This window comes from Oryctolagus cuniculus, chromosome 9 (genome assembly GCF_964237555.1).
Source record: "Oryctolagus cuniculus chromosome 9, mOryCun1.1, whole genome shotgun sequence".
In the NCBI taxonomy this organism is placed as follows: domain Eukaryota; kingdom Metazoa; phylum Chordata; class Mammalia; order Lagomorpha; family Leporidae; genus Oryctolagus; species Oryctolagus cuniculus.
The window spans coordinates 26,268,076-26,294,579 of NC_091440.1; the positions used below are offsets into that span (position 1 = coordinate 26,268,076).

The window sequence follows — 26,504 nt, forward strand, 5'->3', positions numbered from 1 at the left end:
ATCCCGGAATATTAGACTAACAAAAATAGGATACACTGTCTTCAGGAAGAGCATTGTTTTTTCAAAGTAAGGCTCACCTACTAATATATCCTTACATCATTGTCATGTGATATTTTACGTGTGTGAATTTCAAATGGAATTAAATTTATCATTCTGTACGTAAAGCAGAGTATGTTCATTGCCCAATAAATTAGAAAAAAATATAGGAACATGTATATCACATATTGAAAGTTACTTCATACATGAGATTTATTAGCAACTTTTGGTATATCCCATTAAACCTTTCCCCTCTGGCATATATATTTTACATGCACATTTTGCAATGAGGCTAAATGTACTAAACATGAGTTGTGATGGATCATATTTAGCCATTCATATGTTCAATTTTATTTACAAGTGTGTTTTTATATACATATGAATATTCATTCCACTCCTCCCTCATTCTCCCTGTTCTAGGATGACACAACAAATGCATAAGGAAGGAAAATAACCCTCTTTGTGTTTTGAACAAAAAGAAGTAACCTAATCATCTTCTCTTGAACTGAGAAGAATTCCAACTACCCACTTGCAATCCATAGGCAGTACTTCTCCAAAGGACCAACAGCTTCCAGCACTTGTGTTTACTCATGTCTCACCGGCAATGAAGTACCAACACAGAAGATATTTCAGCCATGAAGCGGTAAATTCTTGGAGAAAAATGTGCATTGTGTTACGATCTAGTGTGACAGGGTGAGAATCACTGTCAAGTTGCTGGAGTAAACACTTTTGTGATGACAATCATGTTAAGGATGCCTGAGCCTTTTTTTTTTTTTTTTTTTTTTGAGAATGCTGAAATTTATTCTATAAGGGGGAAACTCTCCTTGGAAATCTGAATTTTATTGAAACATATAGAAAAGAGAAAAGTTAAACGTAATATTTTAATCAGCTTATTGACTTTTTTTTTCTGGCAGTAGGGAGACAAGTAGTTATGACAATTGAAGACATATAATGATGACAAAATATAAAAATAAAACTTCTTACCAAGAAATAATAAAAAAGGATAACTAACAAGGATACATACCAGGATCTCTGTTTCACAATGTCAATGTATAACAAAAAATTCACTGTAAGTAAGACTGAGGCTGTTATGGAGCCCAATTTTTCGTTCCTCTTTTCACTCCTGTTTAGTTAACTTTTCTTATACAGGTGTTTATTCTAAGAAAACTGAGCACATTAAATAATAACAACCTGAATTATGAAATTTATCAAGGAATTGACTTTCTAGAGAAACTATTCTGCAACAATTGTTACTGAGAATAAGTTGAGAAAGAAAGCTATGACAGAGGATAACTTGCACTCTGCATAACAAAGTACACCTACAGTAGCATGCCAAGCAAACATAAATGGCTCTTATGCACTGGGTATGGAAATAATGAAAATTATAATCCTGGTACATATAACTATGTATTCTGATAAAGATAATTCATGTACTTGTGATATATCAAGTATTAAGAAATATGAAAATCAGAATATGCATACAAATAATACACTTAATGGTTATTGCTAAGATCAATTGCAATCTTGAAGAATGAAATGGAAATCTGAGGTAGATGAATTGCTAGTTGAATGCTATGTGCATATCCAGATGTTTTCTGGATCAGTTAATTTGTTTGAATTTCCTATAATAAAAGGGAGAAATAAAAGTTGAGGACCACACCCAAGAAATAATTGACAGAGTAACCAAGCACCAAAGAGAATTGAATTCTCCACTGGGAAAATCAATCCTGCCCTGCCAAGTTTAATATTTGATTTCAAATATTCATGGCATTGACACATAGTATGAGGAAAATATCTATACTGGCCGGCGCCGCGGCTCACTAGGCTAATCCTCCGCCTAGCGGCGCCGGCAGACCGGGTTCTAGTCCCGGTTGGGGCGCCGGATTCTGTCCCGGTTGCCCCTCTTCCAGGCCAGCCCTCTGCTGTGGCCAGGGAGTGCAGTGGAGGATGGCCCAGGTGCTTGGGCCCTGCACCCCATGGGAGACCAGGAAAAGCACCTGGCTCCTGGCTCCTGCCATCGGATCAGCGCGGTGCGCCGGCCGCAGCACGCCGGCCGCGGCGGCCATTGGAGGGTGAACCAACGGCAAAGGAAGACCTTTCTCTCTGTCTCTCTCTCTCACTGTCCACTCTGCCTGTCAAAAAAAAAAAAAAAAAAAAAAAATCTATACTGAAAACTCCCAAGCTATGAATCCAAAGACTTTTCTGAATGTACATAGTATGCAAATGTAGTCTTATCCTCTGTTTTCTTAAAAAAATTAAAAATAAGAAATCAATAAAGAAGAAAGTATATTTCTTGATTGGAGTGGATACAGAGTTTTCTTCTGCCCTAGAAGGCACCGTATTCTTGGGGTCAGTGCTGTGGCATAGCAGGTAAAGCCTCTGCCTGCAGTGCCTGCATCGCATGTGGGCACCGGTTCGATTCCCAGCTGCTTCACTTCTGATTCAGCTCTCTGTTATGGCCTGGGAAGGCAATAGGAGATGGCCCAAATCCTTGGGCCCCTGCACCTGTGTGGGAGACCTGGAAGAAGCTCCTCGCTCCTGGCTCCTGGCTTTGGAATCAGTACAGTTCCAGCCGTTGCGGCCAGTTGGGGAGTGAACCAGCAGATGGAAGATGTCTCTCTCTCTGCCTCTCCTTCTCTCTTTATGTAACTCTGAATTTCAAATAAAATAAATAATCTTTAAAAAAAGAAAGCACCATATCCCCCCCCCCTCAGATTATGCAATTATGCCTTCTCCTTGGAAGGATTTCTATGACTAAATTGAATAGCAATTTAACCCAGCCAATGAAGATGAGCCAGGTCTGATAAGAGAAAGTGATTTAAGAATCAAGGGAGCTACAAGTTCTAGCTAATATGTAACAGGAGGAACCAGGAGAATACATTTGGGTTTGATCAGATGAAACTGGTACTATAATGGATAGTCTTTTTATCAAATTAGGAGCATGCATTTAGGACATGTGGTTTGTAATTCCACAAATGATATGGTGACATTTTGTAAATTCACTACAAAAGTGGCTCCTAGATACATGCAAAAATGGCATCCAATTCTAATTATGTTTGGTACACCAGAATTTTTGAGAGAGACAATGGAAATAGTACTTTAAAAATTCAGGTAACTAAATATGCTGGATTGGATAAATAAATTAAAGCTGAAACACCTAAGACATGAATATGGTCCAGCAGAAGAATGAGAGAATATGTTATTTGTTGTGACAAAAGTGCATTGATGAGAATAGTGGCCTTCCCCCAATGATAAAGAATGATAATCCAAGAATGTGTTATGAAAATAAGCTCAATGATAGCTGTGAGGATTTTTTACACTTATTGCAAGCTATCATATTGATTCATCACAGTTTCATGTATCCTCCTGATCAAAAAAAAGTTTGTGTTTATAACAAAAATACTAGTCAAAGTAATGTTAAAGTCATTGACAAGTAGAATAAGGTAATTCTTCACTTAGAGGGAATATGATCTCACTTCTCAGAACTGTTAGCTGCATGAACAATCCTGATAAATGACCAGAATGAATGAGTATGAGTGTCTTGCATCTTGACAAATCCAACAATATGTTTAAGAGTGCAATGGAAACATTCTGGACTGCCTCCAAATAATAAGTGCATATGGCAGAGCTCCAAGACAATACCAGTGCAGGTGGATGCAATTAGCTTAATAAGTGGCAACTGACAAGGTCAGACCAACAGGTAATATGTGGTGGGAGCTGATTTTCACATATACATCTGAGATCTGGGCAATATGAAGCAGGCTTATTCACCCAAGGTGTTTTCCATCACTAGTAAAATATCCTAGGACCAAGAAAATAAATAAGGATAGGAACAATGTAAAGTTGGAAAGAAGTTGGGTAGACTAAGACATCCTGTCATTTGAGAAATGTCTCAGCAAAGGATCTTTGGCCTCAATACTGGTTCCCATCTATCCAGAACAATGCATTGCAATAGCCTGAAAACCAAAAACCCCAACAGAAAAGGCAAATAAAAGCTCCAAGAGATGTCAGATTCTTCAGCCAAAGAACTTAACAAGAGTAACCTAACAAAACAGAAGAAAATTTTTCTGATACTACTATACTCAAGCTAAACAACAATAAAATTCTATTTCCTGTTCCCAAAGTTTCATCAGGGAGAAAAAGGAAGCTGAACATCTACTCCACCACATGGATCAATCAAATGTTATAATTAACTAAGATTGTAAAGCAGCCCTCATACAATTGCTTTAGCAAAATGTATAGATTATCTTGAATCAAACAACTGAAAAGGAAAATTCTGGTAAACACATAAAGTTTAAATAAAAAGAACCAAATGCAAATTATACAATTGACAAATACAATAAACACTAATGAAAGATCTGGATAAGCTGAATAGTAAAGCAAAGAAGACAGAGAATAAAATATGGAAACTCAGAGAAAGTGAGGTCAAATTAATTGTATTTTCCTGATCTGAACAAAACAGAGGTGATGTGTTGCAGTTGATTTCTCAACAATGTTGTAGTGGATTTGTTTCTGAGAGGAGCAGCGTGGTGGGGGCAAAAGGCATGGAGTCACCACACAGACCCCGGGAGTTGGGTGAAAGTAGGCTTGAGGCGAGCAGCCGGCAGACTCGTTTATTTCAGTTGACCACATCTTATATAGCCAAGACCAGCCAATCTGGGCAAGGGGTGGTCTATGCCCCAACCAATCGCAGCCTGTTGCCAGGCAGTTTCCAAAGCCATCCAATCACAGCCTGTTGCCAGGCAGTTTCAAGGCCATCCAATCACAGCCTGTTGCCAGGCAGTTTCCAAAGCCATCCAATCACAGCCTGTTGCCAGGCAGTTTCCAAAGCCATCCCTGAGTAACTGACGCTCAATTGCCAGTGGCTACCGTGGCATGGCCTTCTCATTCCACCACATTGATGCTGCACAAACAAAAACATGCAATTACATATATATATATATATATAAAAAATTTATTCACACACATATAAAGTGGGAGAAAGAATGTGAGGCTGAATAAATAGTGACTGAAAGCTTCTCAAATTTGGTGGTTATCACTCAACATACTTAAGAATTTGAAGTGTAAATGTGACAAATCTTTAAAAACACATTACAATTAACCTTGAAAACTGTAAAAAAAATATCATGGAAGTACTCAGAGAGAAATAACATTTTTATAGGGGAGAAAAACTTAAAAAAATGAGTATCACACCTAAAACCATGGAAGTCAAAAGAAAATAGCATAGCAGTGTTCTATGCTTGAAATAAAATAATCAGCTGCTAGTTTTATCCCTGGAAAAAATATACCATGGGAATAGATTCTCAAGAAAATGTTGTCAAGTGAATAAAAACTAAGAAACTTTATCATTAGCTTTAAGAAATAGCTAAACCAAGTTTTATAAACATAAAAGAAATGGTAATAGAAGAAAGCTTGTAACTTCAGAAAGGAAAGATGAATATTAGAATCAAGAGGTTTCCATAGCCTTGGAAACTCATGACTAGAGCCTAGGGAGATTTCTGACCCCATAAACAGAGTGTCAAATTTTTAAGTCAACAACAGGAGTCACTGTGTACTTATTCCTTATGTGGGATCTCTGTCCTTAATGTGTTGTCCATTGTGAATTAATGCTATAACTAGTACTCAAACAATATTTTACACTTTATGTTTTGTGTGGGTGCAAACTGATGAAATCTTTACTTAATATATACTAAATAGATCTTCTGTATATAAAGAGAATTGAAAATGAACCTAAGGCCGGCTCCGTGGCTCACTAGGCTAATCCTCCGCCTTGTAGCACTGGCACACTGGGTTCTAGTCCCAGTCGGGGCGCTGGATTCTGTCCCGGTTGCCCCTCTTCCAGGCCAGCTATCTGCTGTGGCCAGGGAGTGCAGTGGAGAATGGCCCAAGTGCTTGGGCCCTGCACCCCATGGGAGACCAGGATAAGTACCTGGCTCCTGCCATCGGATCAGCGCGGTGCGCCGGCCAAAGTGCGCCAGCCGCGGCGGCCATTGGAGGGTGAACCAACGGCAAAAGGAAGACCTTTCTCTCTGTCTCTCTCTCTCACTGTCCACTCTGCCTGTCAAAAAAAAAAAAGAAAAAAATAAAAGAAAATGAATCTTGATGTGAATGGAATGGGAGAGGGAGAGGGAGATGGGAAGTGTGCGGGTGGGAGGGGAAGTTATGGGGGGGAAGCCATTGTAATCCATAAACTGTACTTTGGAAAATTATATTTACTAAATAAAAGTTTAAAAAAAGAATCTTAAAATAAGGATATATAGGAGCTAAAACCAACCCCTGGACCAAGGGCAGTATGTTCAACAAATGGTGCTGGGAAAACTGGATCTTCTTAAGCAGAAATACGAAAGAAGACTCCTAGCTTACAACTTATAAAACTCCACTTAAATTGCATCAGAGATATAAATTTACAGACTGATACTTTCAAATCACTAGAGAATATTGGGGAAAATCTGAAAGACATTGGAAAACACCACAGAAGCACACGCAATCATAGGCCAAAATTGAAAAATGAGATTATTTCAAGATGAGAAGCTTCTGCACTGCAAGAGAAACACTCAGCAAAGTAAAAAGTCAACTGACAGAATGGGAGAAAATATTAGCAAACTTTGCAACTGATAAAGAATTAATATCCCGAGTTCATAAATATATCAAGAAACTCAACAACACCAAACATACCCAGTTAAGAAATGGGCAAAGCACTTGAACAGGCATTTTTCAAGAGAGGAAATTCAAATGGCCAACAGACACATGAAAAAATGCTCAGGATCACAAGCCATAAGGGAAATGCAAATCAAAACCACAATGAGGTTTGACCTCACCCAAGTTAGAATGGCTCTCATTCAGAAATCAATAAGAAATAAATGCTGGCAGGGATGTGGGGGAAAAGGTACTCTAACACATTGTTGATGGAAATGTAAACTGGTCCAGCCACTGTTGAAGAGCATATGGAGATACCTAAGAAATCATAATATAGACCTAACATATGACCCAGCCACCTCACTTCTGGGAATTTATTCAAATGAAAAGAAACCAGCATATGAAAAAGTGATCTATATCATCATGTTTATTGCAGATCAAATCACAATAGCTAAGATGTGGAATTAACCCAGAAGTCCACCAACTGAAGAGTTGATAAAGAAATTATGGCATATGTACACCATGGGATACTACACAGTGGTAAAAATAAATGAACTCCTTTCATTCGCAACAAAATAGATGCAATTGGAACCCTTATATTTAGTGAAATAAGGATTCCAAAAAAGACAAATGACATATATTTTTCCTGGCTTGTGGTAATTAACAGAGTACCTAAAAGGTAATCTAAAGGAGTGAAATTGACATTTTGAGATTCGATGACTTTTAATAGCCCTTGCCTTGACTGCTGAGGAACAGTGTTTTGTTCTTCATACTATTTACTGAACTCTTTACTTAGTGTTGGGTTAATCTTATGAGTATAAAGTTAACTGAACATAGGTCTTTGTAAAAGTTAAGAATGGGAATAGAAGAGGGGGGAGGAAGAAGTGTGGGAGCACAGGCAGGAAGTAAGGTAGGATAGAAAGTGTCACTATGTTTCTGAATCTGTATATATGAAATACAGAAAATTTGTATACCTTAAATACAATTTTAAAAAAAGATAAAAAAATCTGAAAGTGTAACAGTCATTACTAGAGACTGGGAAGTATTGGGCCTAGAAGGAGGGAGAGGTATGCATAGAAAGAGTAAATAAGTTATTTGTTCAATGAGTTTATTAAATATTTGACAATCTAGTAAAATTCCTTATGTATTCATCCAAGTCATGTCAAGGAAATTTTTAAAAATTATCCTATAAATTAGAAAGAGTAAAAGAGACCTAAACAGAAGTAAAATTTCTGTATTTATTCTAGGTGAAAAAAATCAATATCAGCATATTGTATCAAATTCCTATGTACATTTTAAGTCCTTGTGCAAAAACTAAGAAAACTATACAAAGCAATGACTTAAAATAATGACAAACCATGATTTCTAAAGCAAGTTCAAGCAACCAATAGTAACATGATAAAATAAAAATAAATGAATGTGAAAAATAGGAGATAAAAAGAAATAATAAAGAAAGTAAAAATCATGGCATCTTCAGGTAAAGTGTAAATGGAATATCAACAATCATATTACTTGAAGTGTGTAACTGAAAGAAACGAGAACTAGGTTATCAGAAGACATAATACTTTATCAAGATTTTGGATCTCAGCCAGTTTTTCACCTTAGAAAATGTACACTGAAGAAAAATTCAGACACCCTCAGGAAGGACCTGTAACATGACATCAAATGTACAATGCCTTTATTCCTCTAGGTGTTCCCCAGAGGGACTTATGGCCATTTTTCAGAGACTTTTTAACTAGCGAAGTAGAATTAAGCAATACAAGGGCAACTGAAGCAAAGTTCCAAATCTTTATTTATCCCCAGGACCCAAAACATCAGCAAGGTTTTATGCTTAATTGAGGTTCACAGATGTCCTATAATAAATGCAGACCTGAGGAAATTCTAAAATTCCCAATCCCACATGATATTCCTTATTGGAAGATCTACCCTGGGGTTCTATCTACTGATTCCTGAATTAACAGACATCACTGGCATTTCCCTAGGGACCTGTATATAAGAGCAATCCTAGAGTACATGGTGACGTGTGCACCTCTGAAAGTGTCCCATACGTTGACTGAGTTAGCAGCATATCAAAAACATCATTTCCATGGTTTTTAGCAGCATTGGTTCATACTCTCAATACTGAAGGATTCAGAGGTAATGTTCCCTAAAATATTTAATTCTAATTCCCAGGGTTGAACTCTATAAAACTCAGAAATCTCATTGAAAATATCAGCAGACTGCAGTAAATTAAACAAACTAGTAACCACTTTTGCAATCATTTTATAACATCTGCTATCACTCAGGGCTGCAAATTATATCAGATAATGACTTGAGGTTATAGAAATTCTCAGTGTGAGAATTAAAATATCAAAACCTGGAATCCCAGAGAAAGACCATGGTAAATGCAACACAATATTAATCATGATTTTGGGGGGAAATAAATGTTGGTGAACTACTTTATCCTGATATAAATTGCTTGGTTTCATAAAGTACTTAGAAAAAAATCTCATCCCATTTTCCCATAGTGACTTGGATTTTCTAATAACCATCAAATTAGATGATTATGTCTGCCAAACAAAAGCTTTGTGAAAGATGACAGAGGAATACCCAGGATAAAGTAAAAGTGGGAGCAGAGAATGTAAACAAACTGTTTGATGAATAACCCCAGATATTTATCTACCACTGATACCCAAATCCTTCATTATAATATCAAACCAATGATTCTGTGAGCGATACTTTATAAGAAGCTCCTGGACAAAGGGGAAAACCTGAGCTTAATTCAGTGTAGACTTGAGAGTGGTGAAGAAAACTGCTTCTGACGTAGAGCTTGTTTGTTTATGAAACTAGCCAGCTCTAATTTGTGGAAAGAATAGTGGCCCATTATTGGAAATAGCCAATGCCTTGACTGAGTCAGAATTCTGGAAGGAAAAATATTTTAAGATTTAAGACAAGAAGTGTAACATTACAGATATAGAGTTGGCCCATGAAATCGAAACTAATTATGATGAAAACCATTAAATGGTATCATTCACTATGTAGTATACAACAATGTAAAACACTTAAAATGTTCTACAAATTTGCACAGCTAGTTGACATGTGTCATCCTCTGTAATTGGTATAGTTCTGTTACGATGTACAAAATCAAATAACCATGATAGCAGATACAGAGATTCCAAAGCTTATCTGGCTATAGCCACTAATGTGGTCCATCAGTTAAGACTAACACTGCATCAATGATACAGTACCATTGCTTAAAAAAATTATACTTGACTATATTTACTCCAACAATTGAACAGGTTACCCATTCTGACAGGATAAGTGCATTAGTCCTCCTCTCATGACTTAAACTAAATACATGATTAGGTTTGCAGGTAAATTTTGGGATTAAGCGACATAGACCAAAGTCAGTGGAGGCTGATAATGGTGTCTGTAAAGGAGTGATATATGATGATCCACGAAGGAGAGAGAGATAGAAGCTATAGAACTTGAACTCAAATAATCAATCTTTCAAAGAACCAAGCTCCTGAGGGCATATACCCAGTGACCTAAAGATCCACCAACAAATCTATTTCATAGATGCCATAATTAGATAAATTCTCCACCCTTATTCCATCAGTGATTAACATTATAATGTGAGAATGTGAACATATGCAAGAGGTTTGGGGACACAAGTCATGCTCATTCAGGATCATATTCAAATATGAATATTGGTGTATATTTCTTACATGTCCACAGGGCTCATACAGGGTAATTACTTAAACCTGTATTGAGCACTTGATGTACTAAAGTGAGATAACTCTCATGACCATGCTTGTCCAGGATTTTCACTTTATAGCAAAAAATTGGGCATGGCCCTATGACCTTCAGATCTAAAATGCTAAATACCAGTTGCTGCCATGATAAATTGTGTGCAATGTACACATCATTTTTTTGACAATGCTTTAGTCAGCTGGAGCACCATCCTGCATGTCAGGCTGTGCAAGATTATTTATATACCCATACATATACATATATTTCTTCATATAGTGCTATTTTTTTCCAGTAGATTCAATGGAGTCCAAGATCCAAGGAAATGGAAACAAGCTTATTCCTGATTATCAACACTCCTATTATGCTCACTACAGTTATGTGATTGGTGAATTTACTGTAGACACTTTGGTTTGACCAAAATGGAGCATGAATTCCAGGTGACACAGAGACTGAACTGGTTAAACATAAGCTGCCATCACCACATGGGTGTATTCTATTCCAAATGTCAAAGTATAACGCAAGAATTAGTGTCACTATCCAGGCTGAGAAGTTGATCCTGGAAATTAGGAGTTAACAAGAATGTGGTACATAGCAGAGTTCAGGATGTTTGGCAGCAAAGTGATTCTCCTGGCCACTTCTGGGGTTTTCCCTCACTCAGATTTAATATAAATTCAAAAGCTAACTGACTGCATTCTAAAGGAATGGTACTAGAATCTCAAATTCTTCAGAAAGTAAGTGCTGAGACATGAAGGATCAAGTTTCAGATGATTCCCTGAGACCACATACAGTCTTTGGGTTAGTATTTCAATTGGCATTCATTTGCTATAATTTTCCCAGAAAGGTGTTTATTAGAATAGTTAGAATGTTGGCCCAGCTCTGAGCTCTGATGAACACTGAAATTCTGAAGTTCAAGGAATGACTTGTCCCGGTGGTTCAGTGTACACTACATAGAGAATCCTCAACTGTTATGCCTTCTGAAATTTCTACAGTTGCCAGAGCTTCAAGTAGTTTTTTGAGACACCTACATCCAACAATGAATTGAAGTGCAACTACACACTTGGCCACATCAGCCCACTCAAGTCAGTACTGAAGGATCATTGTAACTCATGATCACACTGTGACATTTGCTGAGAGTGTTGCTGGTCTGCCTGTAGCTCAGCTTCTCCGTCTAACCACTCACTGCTTTCTCCCCACTCCACAGGATTGCTGTCAAGTGTACTTTGCACATGATAATACAACAACTTGTATGATAAACGCCCTTATACAGACTTTTCTCCAGAGAAAATGTTACATGGGATGTTCAGGAGCTATAACTGAGGTGAGGGCTGCCTTAGGAACTGGAATCAGGACAAGAAGAGATATGTGAGTCAGGACTCCTGAAACACATATTCCCTAACTTCAGTTCTCTAACCCCGCCCTAAGAGCCTCATTACCCTGGGAAAGATGCTGCTCTGAGATTCAGTGTAGAGAAAGAAAAACAGATACTGTTTGTCTGAAAGCAGCAACTGACTGGCAAAACCAATAGGTAATATGAAAAAATACTCAAATTTTATTAATTAAAAATAGAATAAGCAATTTTAAAATATAATCCCATTTACAACTAACTTTTCAGTGCTTATTTTTAATGTTTCCCTATTTATTTAATGTAGGTTGTTCTCCTCATTGAAACCAGCTCTCCTTTTATCTATTTATCTGAGTATCATATGTCTGCTTGCGTATATTTCTGATCTATTTTTTAAAGATTTTATTTATTTTATTTGAGAGGTAGAGTTACAGACAGTGAGAGGGAGAGACAGTGAGAAAAGTCTTCCTTCTGTTGGTTCACTCCCCAAATGGCCGCAATGGCTGTAGCTGCGCTGATCCGAAGCCAGCAGCCAGATGCTTCTTCCTGGTATCCCACATGGATGCAGGGGCCCAAGCACCTGGGCCATCTTCTACTGCTATCCCAGGCCATAGAGGAGAGCTGGACTGGAAGAGGGACAGCCGGGACTAGAACTGGCTCCCATATGATATGCCGGTGCCGCAGGCAGAGGATTAACCTACTACACCACAGCTCTGGCCCCTCTGATGTACTTTTTAAAGATTTTATTTATGTATTTGAGAGGTACAGTTACAGACAGTGAGAGGGAGAGACAGAGCGAGGAGTCTTCCCTCCACTGGTTCACTCCCCAAAAGGCAACAATGGCCAGAGCTGAGCTGATCCAAACCCAGGAGCCAAGAACATCTTTCAGGTCTCCCATGCACATACAGGGGTCCAAGAACTTTGTCATCCTCCACTGCTTTCCCAGGCCATAAACAGATAAGCAGAGAGCTGGACTGAAACAGGAGCAGCTGGAACCAGAACTGGCACCCATGTGAGATGCCAACACCACAGGCAGAGACTTAACCTGCTATGCATACTGCCAGTCCCACTTCTGATCTATTTTAATCTGGGGGAAATATCACATAATGAGCAATAATATCACAAATAAGTTCTATAAGACCAATCTGAGTGGCCACCACCACCTGATTAACACTAAGGGTTAGGATCAAAGGAAAATTAGAGGCTATCATCTGCATGCATAGAGAGAATGCACAACAAAACCACACTATCAGCCTAAACTTAAGATTTTTTAAAAATGCTATATCTAGGGCTACATTTGATTAAAAATGTCCCTTCTTAAAGATTCCTAACATGGAAAGAATAGAATAATGGTGTACCCAGTACTGCCAGGTAATTCCATATAATGGCATTGTGTATGATTAGAGATGCATTTTTTAATTGACAAGTATACTATTTTAAAATAAATACACCTCAGTATATTTATTGAATTTTCATAATCCTCCTAATGAAATCAAACTTATATAAGTGTTTTAAACTCACTCATTTCTTCTTGGTGGCTTAATTATTTCAGATATGAAATAAAGCAGGCATCGTTTGTTTACTAAAAGACATGGGGCCAGCGCACTGGCATATTGGGTAAAGCTGCCACCTGCAGTGCTGGCATCCCATAGAGGCGCCAGTTCAAGTACTGGCTGCCCCACTTCTGATCCAGCTCTCTGCTATGGCTTGGGAAAACAGTGGAAGATGGTCTAAGTCCTTGGGTCCCTGTACCCGCAAGGGAGACCTAGAAGAAATCCTGGCTCCTGGCTTCGAATTGGCACAGATTTGACCATTACTGCCAGTTGGGGAGTGAACCAGAGGATGGAAGACCTCTCTCTCTCTCTCTCTCTTTGTTTCTCTCTCTCTCTCCGTCTGCCTCTATGTCTCTCTATGTATAACTGACTTTCAAATAAATAAAAAATATTAAAAGACATGTCATGTAACTACTCTTAATTAAATAACTTGATTATAGATACAATTTAAATCTTTATGTATATTAAAAATCAAATACTAGAATTTATGCTTTGATTAAAAGTAAATAATCAAAATAAAATATTTTAAAAATTGTGTTTCAGTGGTACAAACATGTTTTAGATGATTATATTTGTAGTCAATCGTTTTTGTAATAGAAAACTCTCAAAAGTTTCTCTCTATTGCCTATTAAACAATTATTAAATATTTCTCTTCACAGAGTTAAAATATACAATGTATACACTGCAGTGTTCACATTTTAGATTTGTTACTATAATTCTTAAAGCTTTAATAAAGACTTTTTCTATAAATATTGGAAATATTCCAAAGTGCTTTTACCATTTTGGTTGTTAGTTAAGACATTCCTGGGAAAGACTCTGTATTTGAATGTATGTGACTAATGGTTATATTTTTATCACATGAATTGGCAGGCGAGATTTAGTCATTTAGTGAAATTCTGATTTACAGCATAATGAATTATCCTCTGAAGCATGGAAGTCAGAATTACTACAGAGGTCAAGCAAATACATATAAAATATGATAAAATTCCTATCTGAGGATGACATTTCTGACCTACCCTGAACTATTAATAGACACATTACACCATTTTTATGTCAAAAAAGCAATCAGTGTGTTAGATTATTTATTGTATTTTTCTGTACTCCAGCTAGTTAATTTTTTCACTGTATCTATTGGCTACCATCATTACTATTTAAAAATTCTAATTATTGACTTTTTATATTTGAAAACATTTTATATATGTGATGATAAAATGTTAAGATAACACAAAACTGTAACAGGCTTGAATGAATAAAAATCACCCAACACATTTTGCAAAATGATTGATTGCAAAAGTGCAAATAGGTTCATTTGTATAATTTTTCATAGATTACAATAATAATTTTGAATGTTACAAATTGTATGTAATGTTTTATCACAGTCTCAAAAGTATGCGCATTGGGACACTCACTTTCAGAGGGCATCTGTGTTCCATGTGCTCACACTTTGGGGCATTCTGCTGCACAGAATCCTAATGGCTTGATAATAGTGAAACTTGGAATTTTGACCATAGTTTTCATAAAGCTTTAGTGATCTAAGAGAAGGAATTTAATCATTTAAAATTACAAAAATTCCACATAGTTTACCTTTGCTTTTAAACATTAACAAATATTTTAAGAGAAACTATGTTTAAATCACTTATTTTGAAAGAAAATAAAGTTTAAAATTTGCCACTTCTAGAGGCATTTTTGGCTTCAGAATTGTGATTTATGCAATGAATGGTTTAATGACTATGATACCAAAAACACTTTTACTGGTTCTTTTCCAATTTTAGATTACTAGCCAGTAAATATCATTAGACATCACCAAGTGCATGCAAGTGTCAAATGCAGTTATATTATTGCCTGAAAAGAATTCTGAACAATACATATTTTTCATGAATATTTTGAAGATCTCTCATAGTCTTATAACTTCCTTCCTAACAATGTTATTTTGAGTGTTTTTTAAAATATGTTTATTAGGAATGAATTTTTTTTTGTTCTGCAATTTAGTTGTATTTTCAGTCAGATCCTCCTCATAGTTTCTCTTATGGAAATGCATTACTATATGAGTCAATGCACATTGCCATAACAAAATGCTATAGACTATGTGCCTTACAAGGAATCTTGAATTATTTCTGAAAGTTCTTGAAGTTGAAAGTCTGAGATAAGGGTGCCAGTACCATGATGAAAGCCATTTTCTGGACTGCAGACTGATGACTTCAAGCTGAAAGCTCACATGATGGAAAGAATTCTGACTTTATGGTATTAATAGGTTATATTACATAAAATACATTCTTATGTCATGGTTTACCATTCACTTAGTAAATATAAATTCATAAAACAAATAATATTCCACAAAAGTTATTTTCTGAAAATCTCCCGAGCCTGATTAGATTAGCATCTCTTTAGTTTGTGGATCATAGACACATGTTATTTAAAGCAGTGATCTACTCCATATTTACTCTTACTATAATGCCTATTTATTATTTTTTTATCTTTTATTAAATGAATATAAATTTCCAAAGTACGACTCATGGGTTACAATGGCTTTCCCCCCCATACCGTCCCTCCCACCCACAACCCTCCCCCTTCCCACTCCCTCTCCCTTTCCATTCACATCAAGATTCATTTTCGATTATCTTAATATACAGAAGATCAGCTTAGTATACCTTAAGTAAGGATTTCAACAGTTTGTTCCCACACAGAAACATAAAGTGAAAAATAATAGATGATTTTTTTTAAATGATGATGAAATCAGATCCGTTCGACCCAGCCATCCCACTCCTTGGAATTTACCCAAAGGAGTTTAAATTGATAAAGAAAAAAGCGGTCTGCACCCTAATGTTTATTGCAGCACAATTCACAATAGCCAAGACCTGGAACCAACCTAAATGCCCATCAACGGTAGACTGGATAAAGAAATTATGGGATATGTATTCTTTAGAATACTATTTATTATTAAAAATTCATTTTAGAGAGAGAGAGAGAGAGATCTTGCATCTGCTGGTTTTCTCCCCCAAACTCTCACAACAGGCAGGTATGGACTAGGCAGGTCAGGAGCTGGGAAAACCATCCAAGTCTCTTTCATGAGTGATATGAACCCAAGTACTTGGGCTATCATCAGCTGCCTCTTAAGTTGATTAGCAAGAAACTAAATGGTATGCTCAGAGTAGGCGAACTTGAACCAAGCACTCTAATAGGGGATAGCAACATCCCGAGCAGTGGCTTAACCTGCTGCACCACAACAACCACCCCATGCATATTTTTCAGAGGCAAAGGGAGAGAGAAACAAAGAGAGAGAAAGAGAGATAGAGCGCGCTACTGCCTACTCAAATGTGTTCAATGGTCAAGACGGGCCCTGCCATTTCAAGGAGCTCATAACTTAATTATGAAACCCAAATGGGTGTCAGGAACCCCATAGCTTGGGCCATTATCATTAGTGGAAACCAGAATCAGGAGCCACAGGAGGTTTTCCGAAAGAGATACTCTGTTATGGGATGTGGCATATTAACTACTAGGCTAAACAACTACCCCAATAGTCTTTTATATGATATCATAATATATAGAAGAAAAATGCTTGTGTTTGCAGTGAGTAATAGGTGTTCTGATTTACAGTTTACAATTATTACTTCATGTTTACTTATGGGTTAGGATCACTGAAATTAAGATTATATAACTTTTCAATAAAATATCACTGTGTTTATAAATTGCATTTAGAAACCAAGTCCTTTAAGGCCATGTCCCACATACCTAATAAGTCTCAAACTGATCTCCTACTGATATAATCCTGCTTTGGGTACTATATCTTACCCAGATTTTTGCAGGAGTACTTACTTAGTATCTTTACTGCTACCTTCCCTTACCTATGGTCTTCTCTTCATAATTCAATAAAAGTAATAACTAATTGTGAAAAATTGGAGACACATCATATATCTTATGTTTAAAGTCTGCAATGTGTTTCCTCTTAAATTGTAGTAAAACCCAAACTACATAAGTGGACTGAAATTCCCATATTTTTTTACTATGATCATTGTTGTGGTTTTATCTTCTAACACTATTTTGATTATTTTTTAAGATTTCTTTATTTATTTGAAAGGCAGGGTAACATAGAAAGGAGAAACAATGAAAGAGAGAGAGAATCTTCCATCTGCTGCTTCATTTCACCATAGTTACAACAGCTGGGGCTAGGCCAGGCTAAACCAGGAGCCTGGTTTTCCTTCCAGGTCTCCCACATGGGATCAGGGGTCCAAAAATTTGGACTGTCTTCTAATGCTTTCCTAGGCACATTAACATGAAGCTGGATCAAAGTGGAGCACCAGGGCCAGCGCCTTGGCTCACTTGGCTAATCCTCCACCTGTGGCGCCGGCATCCCATATGGGCGCCGGATTCTAGTCCCAGTTGCTCCTCTTCCAGTCCAGCTCTCTGCTGTGGCCCGGGAAGTCAGTGGAGGATGGCCCGAGTGCTTGGGCACCTGCACCCACTTGGGAGACCAGGATGAAGCACGTGGCTCCTGGCTTCAGATCGGCACAGCGCCGGCTGTAGGGGCCATTTGTGGGGTGACCCATGGAAGGAAGACCTTTCTCTCTGTCTCTCTCTCTATCACTGTCTAACTCTATCTGTCAAATAAATTTAAAAAAAATATTTAAAAAAATAAAGTGGAGCACCAATATGTGATACCGGCCTCACAGGCAGCAGTATAATCTGCTATGGCACAGCACCAGCCCCACTATCTTTATTGCTACTATGTCAACTTCACCAATGTGCATGGCAAGATACTGATAATATTCCTTCTTAAAAATGATTTATTATTATTAATATTGCAATAATAATATCAATATTTTCATGATTTTCCAGTCTTTCTATATATCTTAGATCATAGTTCATGTTTAAACTCCTCCAACATTTTGAAACCCATCACTCTATTTTTCTCTTTAACTGTTACTACCTATTAATAAATGTTTAAATGTATGTCTGCAATTCTCCTGTATATACCTCTAAGATTCCAATTTCAATGGGAAATATGGCTATTTTGCTCATTAATGTATCCCCAGGGCACATAACATATACTTCTCCAGTAAAACAAAAGTTTCTTTTTTAGGATTCAAAGCTGACAATGTTCTGTGATATTTGAAATGGAAGTAATTTAACTCCTTGCCATAGAAATATCAAATAAATGAGGAAAAAAACTAAAGATTGCACTAACATCTGTTATTGCATTGATTTTAATTATACTAATGGAACTTGATATTGACATTTTCAACTATATAGATAAGCATTTAATAGCTTATTTGCATTAAAACATACATGAAAGTAACAGTAAGGCAAATATGCATTTAATAAAGTCACCTATGTATAAATGATTATGAGAAATAAATTGTATAGGAATGTATAGGAATTCGAAACTCTTCAAAATGATTTTACTGCAATATAAAAACAAGTGATGTTACTGCAGTACTCTGTGACTAGGTCTCTAGTTTTGAATTACAGACATTCATGGCATGAACAGCTTTCGCTAAATATGAAATAATGAAGTTCTTATGGAAAACAGAAACTGCTGAATATTCACAAGATATTTGTTCATATCTAGTTGAAAAGTAGAGTTGAGAGGAATGCTGTTTAATGGCTCTGACAATTATTTAGAATACAAGCATGTCATGAATTTCATTACAACCATAGAAATGCTTACCACTGATGAAATGAATAGAACATTCTCTTTATTCCTAATTGATAAAAGGAGGAGTAAACATGTTTGACATGAAGTCTAACTTGACCTGTTGCTCTCAAACCTTTCTTGTTTGCTGAAATTTGACCTTTGCTAATATATAACACTTTTCTTTTGGAAAAGTAGTTTCCTCGTGGAACACTTCACAGTAAACAGAAAAATAAAAGTCAAGGGATGGCAGAAGGAGAGTAAGTAAAAAAATAATAAATCCAGAAATTCATAAGGCTTTTAGTTTCTGTTGAAACTGCTTCCGAAACAGGGATTTTTTAAAAAAATCATAATGTTTATTTTAACAATCTTAGTACACATTTAATTTTACAGCTTTATGGGGTACTATGTGATGTGTCACTACATGCATCCTATGTAATGTCCACTCAGGTTAAATATATTTATCTCCACAAGATTTTAACATTTCCAGGGGTATCCCCGATGGATAAGTAATGAGAAACCACATGACCTCAGCTGCAGAAGATACCAGAAAAACAAAGGAAGAGAACTTTCCCAGGGGACTGACAGAAATTTTCACCGGGGAAGTGACAGCCCAGATTAAGGTTCCACCACCACTGGCAGCTTTAACTGAGGGAGAATTCTACAGTATCCCACTGACTTCATCTCCTGCCTAGCGAGCCGTCTATAGTCAGAGTTACTACTTTGTTCCATAAAGGGAAAACTACATTGCCTCCTTCCCCTCTGCAACCCTGACAAAATGACAGAGTCAACTGGCTGTGTAGAGTCATTCAGCTGACCTCTGTTCTATGGCTACCAAAAGAACCAGAGACAAAGTCAACACAACACAACAACACAGACACCCTGTATCATAAAATTGTGAGTTTTGGATGTAAGTGCTGGAGTTGTGCTCACTCACCCTAGATTATTTTGGGGTCTTCCTCTCAGTTTTCTCGGACAGCACCAGCAACATTCCATAAAAAATCTGGACCCAACCTATGGTGTTCCCTTTGCCTATCCTAGCTCACAGCTCTGAAAGACCCTGGGCACGAATCCCAGCAACATTCTTGCATGCCTTGTGAGAACTGGGGACGGTTTCCTCTGTACCATGTGAAACTGGTACTGTTGTTGTTAGTATTACAGTTTTGGAGTAAATCACAGCCCCAGACGCAATCTACAGTGTAATATGTAAATCAAAACACCTGATCCCCATCCTGGGGGATCTGGTCAATGACCACACTGCATCCTACAACACCAGAAGTGTAACAGTCAGCACTAATTTCCTGGAACCACACAGAATCTACCCAGAGGAACATGGGGAAGAACTTGCCTGCATTCCAGTTCTCCAGACCAATCCTTGCCAGTGTAAAATCCTCCTGCATACCTTGTGCTCACCCTGTAGGACCATAGCAGAATTCAGTTCACATTCCCTAGTCCAGAATGTGGGATTTTGATGTAATAAGACCCTGCACAGATTGCACTTTCTCACTGGTAACTAGGGAAGATCCTATTCATATCACACAGTCCTAGAGCCACAGCTATTGGTGCCATGAGCCTCGGAATCTCTCAGGCTTGCCAGTCGGACAAGGGCACAGCCGCTTTTGTGTCTCTCGGCACCAGAAATGAGGCACTGGTTATTATAAGTATAGTATAACTGATCCCCAACTCCCTGAGAACTGAAGAAACATACCATGGGAAGCCCACATTCACCTCCAAGTCACACTTCTACCCCGTGAATTGCTGAAGACCATGAAACTGTGCCACTTAATAGTCAAAGCTGAAACTAAATAAAGCCACAGAAATCACTCAGAGGTTACACTACTGAGATCATCTATACTAACACCAAAGCGATAAGCTAAGCTCGCTTTCCATCTAAACCATACTCTATTGCAATAAAACCTACTCCATAAAGAGGGAAGGACTATTACACCAGAGGCACGTATCACCATAGAGACACAGAAAATATGAAGAAGTAAGGTAATATGGCACTTACAAAAATGAATAGTTCTCCAGAATTAGATCCTGAACTGAAGGAAATGTATTAAATGTCAGAGATAAAATTCAAAATAATGATGTAAGGAAGCTAAATATGATGTGAGAGAAGATGGATAGACAACTTAAAGATGAAGAAAGCAATAGGTGCCATGAATAAAAATTCACTAAGGAGATAGAAATCACTAAGAAAGGCCAAAAATTTTGGAGATGAAAATTTCTATTAACAAAATTTAAAAAATGCAATTGGGAGCTTGCACAGCAGAACAAACCACATGAAGGAAATACTTTTTATTTGGAGAAAGACTTTTTAAGTAACACCATTAGACAAATATAAAGAGAAAGGAACTAAAAAAAGGTGAAAGATATCTGTACAAAAATAGGGGATAACTTTGTTACCAAATAATTGTATTATATGTATTTCTGAAGGAGAAGGGAAGAAAAGGGCTTTGAGAACTTATTAAATAAAATAATAGTTGAAAGTTGCCAAAGCTTCAGAGAAACATGAACATAAAGTTATAAGGAGTTCAAAAGAAAGCAAGCAAATTTAACCAAGAAAGATCTTTCCCAAAGCATATTGTAATCAAATTGTCAATGTTAAGGAAGAGGAGAGAACTCTAAAGACACTTAAAGAAAAGCATCAAATTACAGACAAAGGAAACCAATTTGAATTACAGCAGAGTTCTCAGTGGAAACTCTATAGGCTAGATGTTTATGATTTAAACTCTAAAGAAAGACAAGGAAGGACATTATTTTTTGTTAAATGTACCAATTCAGAAGTAGATACAACAATTGTAAACTAATATATTGCCAGCACAATAACACCCACATGTATACAGTAATTACTATTAGACTTAAAGGGAGAGATAGACTGCAATACACTGATAGCGGGAGACTTGAAAAACTGACTATCATCAATGAACAGATAATTCAGACAGAAAATCAACAAAGATACATTGGTGTTGAACCATACCATTCAGCAAATGCAGGTATCAGACATTTGCAGAGCATTTCACCTAACAGCTGCAGAAAACGTGTTATTCTCATCAGTACATGGAACACTCCCTATGGCAGACCATATATTAGGTAACAAATCAAGTCTCAGTAAATTAAAAAAAAATTAAAATCATCCTATGTATGTATCCTCTCAGACCAAAGGAATAGCATTAGAAATCAACACACAAGAAACAATAAACTATTTTAAAATTTACGGAAATTTACAAATATATGGAAATTAAACAACATGTTACAGAATGACCAATAAGTCATTGAAAAAATAAAAAAGAAAATCAAAACTGTCTTGAAGTGATTGAAACTGAAAGCATAATATATCAAAACCTCTCAGATATAGCAAAAGCAGGATTAAGAGGGAAATACATAGCCTTAAGTGCTTTAATAAAAAAGAGAAATGCATTAATACATCTTAAGGATTTTAGAAATCAGGAAAAAGAAAAATGAAAAAAATTAGCATGAGGAAAGGACTAATAAGGATCAGAGCAGAAAAAAATGGAAATTGAAACTAAAAACATAAGATGCAAACGATCAACACAGAACAAACCTTTCTTCTCTGAAAAAAAAAAAAAAACAGAATAGAAAAATAGAGAAACCTCTAGCAAGAACGGTAGAGAAAAACGTAAATAAGTAAAATTAGAGATGAAAAAGAGACATTACAACCAAATACTAAATTTTGTTGCATATATAAAAATGTGAGAATGTTGAAATTCATATGAAAAGTTAGCTTAGATGGCATGCTATCATTTGCTAATAAAATATGGAAATACATAGTATGCATTAACTGTGCATATTGTGAACCACTGGCATAAGAGACTTAGATACCATAAGATGTTTTTGCACAGTAAGAGATGTGTGAGAAAAAACATACTGTAACAATATAGAGATATTTAATAACAAGAACAGTAATATAACTTTCCATTAGAATTACATGAACCAAAACCAGTCGTGATTATGGTACATCTGGGCTGACGGCTATGTCTCCTCTATACTGGCCATCTGCTGGTGACATTCAGTATGGTCCCATTCAGTCCATATGTTCTCAGGACTAAAAATTAAAGCATAAATTTATATCTATTCAGCAGGACAACTGACAAGCTACAGCTATTGGTAAGGCTTATTTCACCATGCATTATGTATAATTTTAATAGAAAAATTTTATTAGCAGCCCATGCATCTTCTCATCTGTTGGGGACCCTTACTCAAAACTAGACTCTGGTGCTTAAAATTAAACTGTCTATGGAGAATATGTACCTTATATGACTAAAATTACCCATAGTATTATCTTCATTCTTGCTTCTTTTGTTTCATTTAAATTTAATTTGAAAAACTTAAATCACCTTACATTGGCTTGTATGTGATTCTATTCCATGACATATGGTGTGGTGCACCTGGTATTCCACTTGAAGGCTATGACATCAAGGTGATTCCACCCATTGTAAGGCACGTTGTATTTAAGCCCTAGCAAAAGGGGAAGTTCGTCAGCGTGCCTATTTTGGAGACATGCAGGATCTCATTTCCACATATACATTTTCTCATATGCCAAGGAAGTATTTCCATACAGAGTTCTTGATTCATTTGGTCAATCATGCACTGTGACTGAAAATCTGAATCCAGGTAATTCGAAGACCAGTTTCAATATCTGCAAGGGCCCTTTTACTAGTTGTTTCTTCAGAGGTACTGGACCAAATCACTTGTTTATTGAGTAGAAAACACATGTGTCAGTGGAGCAATTGTGTCCCTTGTGTATGTTCAATCTCTCTTGTACACCATGAGAAACTTGGGGATGAGAAGTGAAGTGGATTGGAAGCCAGTGCTGTCACTGTCTATGGTGCTGAATTTTAGTTTGGCAATAAATAGAGTCTGGTATGTCTAAATTCAAATCAGGTTTACCAGGACTTTATGAAGATATAGTTGTTAAAGACACAAAATACACTTTAATTTACAATCTGTTAACTTGATTTATAACTGTTATATCTTTAGACATATGGTATGTGGGTTCGTGTTTCCATCCAACCTTTTTACAAGACAAAGCTGGGCCTGCCTTAAGTACTTTATTTATCTAAAGCAAAACGAAAAATGTAATACCATGTGAAAACAGGATGCGTTTTTGAAGCAATAGCAGAACTTTGACTAAAATATTACCTGGATTTCAAACATTTGTCTCTGAAAAAATATATAGCAAATTTGGAAAACATTTTGAGCAGAAAATTGGTGCTTAGAGATTGAAACACAGAAGTGAGATACCAGAAAGTTTGTTCAATTCAACTGTTACCAAGAGTTTTGTTGGCACAATTTAGTGCTTCCTTGAAGCCTTCTAGAAAGAGGTAGATGTCTGAGCCATTCATGAGTATATTTTATCATAGTTATGTTTCATCAGTTGTGAAAAACCAAAAAACACTGACATTTAAATCAAACACAGGGCAATGACAGGTTACTAATACACTTATATTGTTACTTGTTATGAATTTTATCATTTCATTATTCTTTATTACCAATTTATTTTTAAAAGCTATTTATTAAATAGAAAACTCTCTATATACAGATAATCTACCTATACATACTTATAGATCTATCTATATATACCTATGATTATTTAGTTATACATTTTACACAAGTAAATGTATATTTTTTTTCTAACATTTTGTTATATGTTGGATAATGTGGTCAATTTTTATAAGAGCAGTTTTGTTTACTGTTCCATTTATTCCTTTATGTTTATTCATTTATTTTCATCTGTTTGAGCAGAAGAGAAAGAAGTGTGAGAGGTAGGGAGAGAAAGAGAAACTGTCAAGTCACTGGTACATGCCCCAGATTCCCTCAAAATCTAGATCTGGGCCAGGCTAAAGCCAGGAGCAAGGAATTATATCTAGGTCTCCAAAGATGCAATAGAAGGAAGTAGGATCAGAAGCAGAGGTGCTGGGATCCAAACCAAGCACTCTGATATGGGGTGAAAATATGTCAGTTAGTGGCTTAACACCCTATGAAACAATACCCATCGTGTCACAATGCTGGCCATCAAACTCCTTTCTATGAAAGAAAAGTCATATAAGATAAACTACTCTGGTTTCCGTTTTTACAAAGTATATTCACCATGCAATGTATTTAAGAATTGTTGAAGAGGGTGGACATTTGTCTCAGCACCTAAGACATCCATTAAGATGACTGTAATCCATACTGTATATGTCTCTTTGCTTCACAAATAAAAATCGAATAAAAAAAATTGCTGAAGTACAGAAAAAATATCATTAAAGAATATCATTTTGTATATGCTAAAATAGAAAAAATAAAAATATGATACCTAAATGCATTCTATTCCATTGTCTTGAGTGCATTATATTGTTAATTTCCAGGAAAAAATGAAAATTAGAAATAAGAATCAGGTGACAGTGATATGGGGTAATTCTGACAGCTGGATTAAGTTCTGGAAGCTGGGATCCACACCTCCCCTAGTCCATACGATCTTATTCATCCATTTGTCCATCAGATGACTACTTCTAAAGGAAGCACTTCCTCATATTCAGGACCTGAGAATGAGACCATGTAAACAATTCCCTTTCTAAGCTCATAAGAAGTCAGGTAAAGTGAAAGCTCTCTTCTCTCTCCATGTGAACCAAATGAGCAGGGTATAAAAGTCTCTACTTTTCCTGGCCCATTCTCCCTAAACAAAGGCCACATACATATGTATTTTCCTCACTTTGTAAATAACCCTATCATATTGCACGACGTGTTTGTGCCTATATTTACAATACTTCTCTAAGTAAAAGGTAAGATTCTAGAATAGAAATTTAGTTGCTAAGGCCATTGTTAATTTGATATATTTAGTATGAATTAGTAATAAATGTAAGATTCTTATAAGAAAAATATAGGGTAATTTGGGTCTTCAAGAAAAAGACAAAATAGGCTTCATATGCAAACACTTTACTGATACAAAAAAGAATATAAATGTCTATTATTTATACGTAATATATATACATTGTATATATGCATATATTTATAAAAATAATTACCTCACAAAAATTCATGCATTCATCACACATAAAATCATCACTTCAATAGCACAAAGTTTGTGAAGATGAGCTGATTTTTTTAATGTCTCTATTGATTCCACCAGTTTCTTTACTCAGTAATAGTAAATGGTCAAAAAAATGTAAGAGTGATGCATTATATTAGTGTACATTAGTAATTAGCCTAAAGAGAAAAAGACAATGTAATTATGGAGAATATGAAATGGCAAAGTTGGGTTATATATATACATTGACTCACTCTCAAATTTCCTGTTTCTTCAAGCTTTCTCCTTCATTCTTGCCCTCCAACATTGTCTCAGTCAGCTGTAGTCAACGTTCAGAGCCACTTATCAAAAGCGACACAACGTATTTTTAAAAAATCAGAGATAAAGAGACAAATAGTTAACCATCCAATGGTTCATTCCCCCAAATGTCTACACTAGACAAAGTTGCATCACTGTAAAACAAAGACTAGGTAACTCACTCCTTGATGTCCAACATGGGTAATGAGACACAACCATTTGAGCCATTACCTACTGCATTCCAGG

General features: G+C 36.4%; 1 long non-coding RNA gene across 1 annotated transcript; it reads right to left on the reverse strand.

The window, feature by feature from the left end:
- Positions 1-40: 40 nt before the first annotated feature.
- Positions 41-26,504, reverse strand: LOC103349094 (uncharacterized). Its single transcript, XR_517298.3, has 3 exons — positions 26,441-26,504; positions 26,216-26,302; positions 41-716 (listed from the first exon to the last, which is right to left on the reverse strand). It is a non-coding gene; the product is annotated as an uncharacterized lncRNA (long non-coding RNA).